Source organism: Streptopelia decaocto (genome assembly GCF_964273445.1).
Source record: "Streptopelia decaocto genome assembly, chromosome: 6".
NCBI lineage: Eukaryota > Metazoa > Chordata > Aves > Columbiformes > Columbidae > Streptopelia > Streptopelia decaocto.
In genome coordinates, this window is record NC_138660.1 from 67,815,938 (window position 1) to 67,824,534 (window position 8,597).

Genomic DNA, 8,597 nt, shown 5'->3' on the forward strand with positions numbered 1-8,597 from the left:
GAGGGCGGTGGCGTCAGCCGGCGAAAGGGAAAAAGTGAGAGTGGGGCGTGGCGGCGCGCGTGTCTCCCCCCCCCCGCCGCTTGCGTCATCATTGACGCAACCACCCGGCGCGCCAAAAATAGCGGGAGCTCCCGGGGCGGTGGGGACCTCCCGGGGCCCTCGGGGGCGCGGACCCGCGCCCCCGAGGGCCCCGGGAGGTCCCCACCGCCCCCCCCTCCCCGGTTTCCATTCCCCACGGAACATTTCAGCCGATTTTATTTTATTCTTTTATTTATTTATTCCCTCTGATTGCATCACTGGGGCAGTGTGGGCTGGGGAGAGTGTAGGGGCGAGGATGCAAAGCAGAACTGTACATATATATATATATATATACATATAACTGTACATATATATATACACACATATCTATATGTACACACTGCACTTGTTATAAAACTATTATTAATCTTAATTTTGTGAGTGCATCCAGCACCAGTTGCGATGGATTTGGAGGGGTCGCTGGTCCAATGAGGCTATATACATATATATATATACACACACATACATATATATATATATTTATACATATATACATATATATGCACACTGCACTTGTTAAAAAACAATTAGGAATCTTAATTTTGCAGGTGCATCCAGCACCAGTTGTGATGGATTTGGAGGTGTCGCTGGTCTGATGAGGCCATATATATATATATATGTATATACATATCTATACGTACATACTGCACTTGTTATAAAACTATTATTAATCTTAATTTTGTGGGCGCATCCAGAACCAGTTGCGATGGCTTTGGAGGGGTCGCTGGTCCGATGAGGCCTCTCCGTGCTCCCCAAAGCAGCTCTGGACACCGACCCCAGATTTTGCAGTTCAGCCTAGACAAAAATAAAGGGAGAAAAGGGCAGAAATCAAAGGGCCGTGAGTCCTTCCCATGCGAGCCGAGCGGCAGGTGCTCCGCACACCGGGACGGTGCTGCTGCTCACAGCGGATCTGTCAGAAAAGTTCCCCAGGCTGGGAACAGCTGCTGCGCATCAGACTGTGCAGAGCAACCGAATAAAAGCCAACGCACCCAATACAGTGTAACCCAAACCAAAAAAAAGCAACACTCTCAATGCAAAATCCTTGCCTTACATAAAACCCCTACGAAGCACTTATATATGAATCGTTTATGCAAAACTGTGATCACTCCTTCCCGATGCGTTTCTCTTGCTGTAAGTCAGCCATCATTCTCACTCTGAAAATCCTTCTCCCTTTAAGCTGACGCTGTAAAAACCCAAACACCCAAGACAAACCACCTCCCACCGTCTGGCTCGCTCGCATCCAGAAAGATCATTGCCACTTTGCGCTTATATTCTCCTGCTCCTACAGCGTCGCTGAGATTTATCCAACGGGAGACGGGGTGCTAAAGGTCAGTAGAGAAATAATACAACGCTTAAGACGCCTCTGATCTGCAAGGACTATTTAAACCAGCGTTTGGGTGTCTCGGTGTCCTTGTGGTGCTCAGCCCAAGGCTGTCCCACGTGTCCCCTGGGCTCCCGGGGCTGTCACTGTCACGCAGCCCTCAGCATCACTCGTACCGCTATAGTCCACACAGGCTGTAGCTTCAACATCACAGAAGAAACTTACTGCAAAGGCCCTTATAGGGATAAGTAATACATCTAATTACCATATCCTTAGAATAGATGTAATATAAATTTCATTACTCACTTAAAAGTTCTAAAGTTAACAGCATAAACTTGAAGTTGAGTAATTAAGTAATCCTTATATAGACACTTATTAAAGTATTTATACATATTATCTTAAATCTACATCTATCATTTTGCCAATTAAAATTAGGACTTTAATTGCAATTAAGTAATTTAATTGCCAATTGAACAGCAAAATTGCTAAGTGACTAATTTTAATGCCTATTTTAATTACCAATCATGACTGGGGAGGGAGCTAATCAAGCAGTATCAGAGTAACGATGTGAAAAAAAACGGAGAACAAACATTCAAGACTACATGCTTTTAAAAAAGATCTCTAAATTAAATAAATGCAAACACAATTTTATACATGTGGGGAAATGCTGTATTTTGGTATCCAAATACACGAGCACAAGAACACATTTAATTAAAAAGCACCGTGGCTGTTCCCCCGGAGCACTGGCGTCCCTTGTCCCCGCAGGGTGACCCCACAGCCGGCACGGCGGGAGCTGCGGCAGCCGCTGCCTGGTGGAGAAACGCCTACAACCAAAAAGCTGGGAAATGTCAGAAGACAGAAGGCCCCAAAACACCAGCCACAAGGGAACAGGGCGGGCGCTGACGGGCCGGAGGAGCGAGGGACCCCGGCAAACGTTCAGTGGTCACTGCAGCCCCCTCCCCGTGTGACAGCATCACCTCCTGTGCAACGGGGTGACAGGGAAACTCACGGCCCTTGTCACCCACAGCGCCCATTGCTGCGCACTCCCCAGGGAAAAGCGCAGGCGTGCACACACGTGCACACACACACACGCACACACATGCACACATGTGCAAACACACACACACACACAGTCACACACACGTGCACACACATGTGCACACACACATGCACACACACGCACACACATGCCTGCATGTGCACACTGAGGTGTGTCATCACTGTTCATGCTCCCTCCCATGGGTGGTTAAAGGAAGCAAAGGTGAATTACAAGTGCTTTTGACCCTGAATAGCCCGCACAGGAGGACCGACACCAAGCATACTCCAAAAAGTAAAATTCCATCCTCCTGCAAGGCTCCACCCACCACTGACGAGGTTTTCCAGCTCATTAGAACAGCTTCCGCAGGAGGATGCGCTGCAGCTGACCCCAGAGGCCGTATTTGGGAGACCATCTGTGTGCAGGCCTGCGTCGGGGACTGCTATTTTCAATAAAAGTGCAAAAATTCATGTCATTCCTACCTGTGAGTGCAGCAAACTCCCAAGGGAAGTCACAGTGTTTGTTTAAGATGAAGAAGAGCAGGAGCTGATCTGTGGGCGCTGTAGTCGTACATCCAGCAGCAGAAGGACCATAACTGGATCCCAGTCCCCTGGTTGAGTTTTGGCTGTTGCAGCCACAAGAGCAGAAGCCACCGCTGCTGCACCAGCGTACCAGGCACTGCTGCTGCACTGGGGTACCAGCAGTACTGCTGCACCGGGACACAGGGGCACTGCTGCTGCACTGGGGTACTGGGCAGTGCTGCTGCACTGGGGTACCGGGCAGTGCTGCTACATTGGAGTACCGGGCACCACTGCTGCACCGGGGTACCGGCACTGCTGCTGCATTGGGGTACCGGGCACCACTGCTGCACCAGGGTACCATCACTGCTGCTGCACTGGGGTACCAGGCAGTGCCACAGTCAGCACCAAGGCAGCAGCCAGCAAGGCCAGACACAGCCACACTGCAGCTGCCACCTGTGGGGACGGCCACACATCAGGAACTCCACAAAACACCCACCTCCGATGTTTTGTTAACACATCAAGTCTGCACTGTGCTATGTGTGTGGCAGGCGGGCATCACGGTGTTGAAAGATCTCCCTGTGCACAAGCGACTGTTTGTACACGGGCGAGCCCGGCTTTGGTACCTCGCTCAGACGGGTGTCCCACGGCAGCATCACAGGTTTGCTCCTCCTCCAGGCCAGCGAGGCTTGGCTGGTGCCCTGTATGACAGGGACCCTGTTTGTGTGGCCCGTACGAAAAGGATGCTGCACTGTCAATGCAGCCTCTGCAGCAGGCACTCCCTCTGGGAACACGCATCGGTACTTGAGCCCTTCACACATACTCTGTCCAGCCTGGGCAAGTGTTTCAGGGTGAGGTTTGGGACAGGGAAGCTTTGTTTCCTCTTCTACAGAGCAGAAGTTGAAGACTTACAAAAAGATACTTGATGTGTACAAGTGGCTGCTACTACTTGTCCCAGGAATCCCCGCCACAGGCCAAGACCCCATCCCCTGCCCGGGGACAAGGCTGGGAAGAGGCAGCACCAGGTCCCTTCCCGCTGTGTCAACACACACACTGCAGGATGTTTATACTGACAGATCCTGGTGTTATCACCCAGAGAGCCAAAATGAGTAGTACTAATATCACTTCAGTGAATACCTCCCAGCAGGAAAGAGGACCAAAGCATCTTTTCGTCCACTTTCACTGTAGCACTTCTTTGCGCGAGGTGCCAGGTCCCCAAGCACAGGCCCCAGCAGAGGAAGAGGCAGGTTGTACATCAGGCACGAGCCCTGTGCCTGCGCCCGACCGCGCCAGCAGCACCTGGGCCCCGCACCACCCGAAATCAGCTACAGATCAGTGTCTCCACCGCAGTGGCCACAGTGCCCGCACCGCCCTCCCCTGCGGGACGCGCCCGCAGCACCAGTCGGGCAGTAAATGAGAGTGTACGCGTGCATGTTCCCGCGGGAACCGTCAGGGCTCCACGCAGCAGCTGTGACAGCAGCAGAGCCCCCATGTGAAGTTAAGAGTGGAGTCAGAGCCATCAGAGCGCAGGGCCAGACTTAGATGCGAATGGAGCAGCTCATGAACACTCCATTACCCACTTATATTTTCCTAACATTTCCAAAGAAGCATCATTCTCCCTCCTTTCCTGCTCTAAGTCCACCCCTGAAACTCAGTCGCATTGCCAGTGTCAGATGATATAAGGTATTTATGATGGTAATGTTTATTCCAGCTTATTCTTATTAACGTGTTTATTCTGCAGAAGACTATAAAGCTGTATTTTCCCTCTATTATTCCCGGCAAGCAAGCACAACAGGTCGCACATCAACGCCTGCCTGCTTTGACAGCTGTCAAGGCCCCAGAATGCAAATAGACGTTTATAGCGATTGAAGTCTGGCTCGCTTTGGCCACGTCCCTCACACAACAGCCACGAGATCCGTTCACCACCTTATTGTCACACAGGTCAAGGCACAGGACCCGCACTGCGCCATTCATCTCCCCGCGCCGAGCCGCCGCGTTTTTCCCAGGATATATTTGATTGATATCCCGCGAGGTGAAAGGCTAAACGGACCATATGGCACGTGTTGCGTCCCATATGCTCTCTGCCCATCCGTGCTTAAGCTGCCATTACCAGCATCTGCCCTCCCCGGCGATCCAGCTGTGCGGAGCTGCTGCCGGGACCGCGCTCCGCCGACAACCCCGCCCGTGCCCCGGGCACCCCCCGCCGCTCCGCCCGCTCCGCCCGCCGCCCGCCCGCCGCTACCTGCCTGCGCCGCTGCGGAGCGGAGCGCAGCGCGGCCCGGAGCCGAGAGCCCGGAGCCGAGGGGCCTGAGCCGGGGCAGGGAGCCCGGAGCCGGGGCAGGGAGCCCGCAGCCGGGGCAGGGAGCCCGCAGCCGGGGCCCGGGGGCCGCCGCGCCCCCTCGCAGCTGCCGCCGCCGCCGCCGCCAAGCGCGTCAGCACCGGTCTCGCCGCGGCCCCGTGACGGCAGCGCCGGCGGAGCGGCCCGGGGCGGGGGGAGGACGGGGGCGCTGACGACGGCGCGGGGGCGGCCCCGGGGCTCCCCCGCCTCCCCCCGGCTCCCTCGGGACCCCGCGGGTCCCCCCGGCCGCGGGGCCGCGCTCCCCGCCCGGCTTCGGGGCTTGGCGTGGGCTTGGCTTGGGGGTTTGTTTGGTTCTGGTTTGCTTTGGTTTTGGGGTTTTTTTTTTGCTTTGGTTTGTTTTATTTTGGTTTTTTGTTTGTTGGTTTGTTTTGGGGACGTTGTTTTGCTTTGGTTTGGTTTGGTTTCGGGGGGTTGTTCGGTTTTGGTTTGTTTTGGTTTGTAGGGCTTGTTCGGTTTAGTTTCATTTTGTTGGGTTTTGTTTATTTGCTTGTTTGTTTTTTCCATGAAGCCCCGACGTTTCGCTGCAACTCCGTTTGACCTCCCTGGGGCTGTTTGGCACTGGAAGCGGTGCAGTCTGTCTCAGCTCCCGCACACCTCGGTGAGCGTCCACCCGTCCACTCCCGTCCCCGGGTCCAACGGGTGCCGCCTGCCCTGGTGCGGCTCCTCAGCTCCACGACGAGGGGCTGTGTCGTGGTTTGATGTCAGTCGAGCATCCTCTGGATGGAAGCTATTCCAGAAACTGGACTAATTTTAGTACCTTGTAAAGTTTTCTTACATAAAACACACATCTATATACTCACACACACCCCCACACATACACACTATAACGCATACGTAGATTGGGTTTTTAACTTGGCAGTGTTTTCCTAAAAGCTTTGAAACTGCCAGAAGTAGTAACTACGCTGCAGATACTATTACAGCTTCTCATTTGCTATCCATTTCTGAATTTCCGTTACCAGCCAGGTTGGAATAATGGCAAGAGAACCCCAAGACTGCCCCGGGAATGGCGCAGGCCCCTTGGCGGATGCTGGGACGGCACTGGAAGGCGACTGGGACCCGCCACCTCATCGTCGGGTCAGGGAAGGGACGGCAGAAAAGCGGAGCTGCATCTTTCCAGCTCTTCCAGGCATTTTGCTTCCTATAGAATATACGGAAAATGAGGATGGCGAAGGTGCCGCGCGTGTCCCGGCAGCCGGCGCCGGGCTGCGGTGACGGTGGAGGTGGCCGGGCGCCGGCATTGCTTGGGAATCGTCTCGGGGATTTGCTACAGGCTGTTCTGCTAGCTCTGGAAACCCCCCAAAAATGATACTTGAGTGATGTATTTATGCCACAAGCACTCTAAAATAGCATAATTGCATATTGTTTTCCCTGCATTTTGGGAATTAACTGACAAAACACAAGAAATCTGGTTTAATTAACTCCTTTCTTTAAGTGAAAATCCTTTCGCTGTTTTAAGTGAAATCACTTCTTGTTTCGGGAGGGATTTCCTCAACATACCTGGGATCCTTCCCCCTCATACTGTGCTCAGAACTTCATTCCCTGGGAGACGCTGCCACGTTTGCCTGCGGGAAAACGCAACTGGGAGCTGGCGAGAGGGGCCGGTTCCCAGCGCAGCCCCCTCCAGCCGCCGGCTGTGCTGGGGGTGTTGCCGGCCCCACGTCCGGATGGACACCCCCATCCAGAGGCCCTTGTGCACGGGGTGATGAGCTCCCAAAGTTCCTCTGGGTCTGGGCGCCACTCAGAGCTGGAGCCAGGAAAGGCGACTGACACACAATGAGTGTTTTTCCTCCAAGATGTTTTTAATTCCTGGAGCGTCATAACAACAGCGTGAGGTTGCTCGGGACGCGGTATCAGGAGCCATGTCTGCGGGTGCCAAACCCGCCTGTGCGAGAGAGGGTGCTTCTGGGGACATGTCGGCATCATTGTCTCCCATCCCGCGGTGTGGTCGCTTGCACGAAGCCTCACAGCTGCCAAACATAATGCCGGAGGAACGTCTGGTGTGACCCAGCTACCAGGAGTCTATTTCTGTAATCCCCCAGCAGACACAGTTTGCTGAAGTTCTGTGGGATGGACACACAAGTGAAGCGTTTGTCCCGGTGGATCCATCGCTGCAGGGCACGGCTGTGAGCCCTGGATCGCCAGAACGGCTGTGTATGGAGATGGGGTGGGTTAGACCCCTGGCTCAGGCTGTGTATGGAGATGGGGTGGGTTAGACCCCTGGCTCAGGCTGTGTATGGAGATGGGGTGGGTTAGACCCCTGGCTCAGGCTGTGTATGGAGATGCGGTGGGTCTGAGGTGGTGGGTGTGTGGTCTGCATTCGCAGGGCAGGGGACACGGCGCCAATGACCCCACCAGCACTGCCACGGTGCGGTGGCCTTGTCAGCGCAGCCGTGCTGCTTGGGGACCGGTGTGCGCTGCTTTGGGGCTCCATCCCTCACTCAAGTTTTAAGAAAATCTTTTTCCATTGAGGCTGTGAGCCTCAAGGCCTCCTGAAACAGGGATATTTTGAGTGTTTTACACACTATCTTTGAAAACTGTGATGCTGATGACTAGCGCGTGGGAGCTGTGTGCGTGCGGCTCTCGCGGAGCTGCGTGGCCGTGCCAACCGCCCCTGGCACAGCGGTCTGGGCTGAGATTGCGGCACAAGAACCCCCGTCACAGGTAGTCAGGGTGTCCCTGGGCTCTGCCACGTCCTCCTCGGCCGGGATGTGTCCCCAGCAAAGGGACTTTCCCCAGGGATGTCCAGTTTTCATCTCCCGTTCCCCCAGCCAGCCCGGGTGACGTCCTGGTTTCATCTCGAGAGGTGACCAAGTTGCGTGTTGCAATCCTTGCTCTGAGCTCCGTCCGGGTTATAAAACACAGTCCCTTTTTGGCAAGAGGGCTGTTAAAGCTGGTGTTCGCTGCTCGAGGTTCTGGTGACGGTCCCAGTCGGAGCTGTCGGCGTTTGTCCAGCCGCTCGGGTGACAAAGACCGTCCCCCAGAGCTGGCTCTGCGACGGGTGTCGGGCAGCCAGCAACTGCCGGGACGCAGCTTCAGAAACAAAATCTCACAGGAATTCTGGTTATCTCCTGGGTAAAAGGCTCGTGGCGTACTGCGCGCTTCAGAAAATACTGGTAACATTAAGAAAAACAGCTCATGATAGCCATGAATTTGCAAAACTCTTCATGTATGTGACAGTTTCTGTCATCAGAGGTAGATGGCAGGGACAATAAACTCATTAATGCAGCATGTTAATTGAACACAGGACTTGTGTAGAGAATGGAGTTTGTCATTAGGAAAATAGTT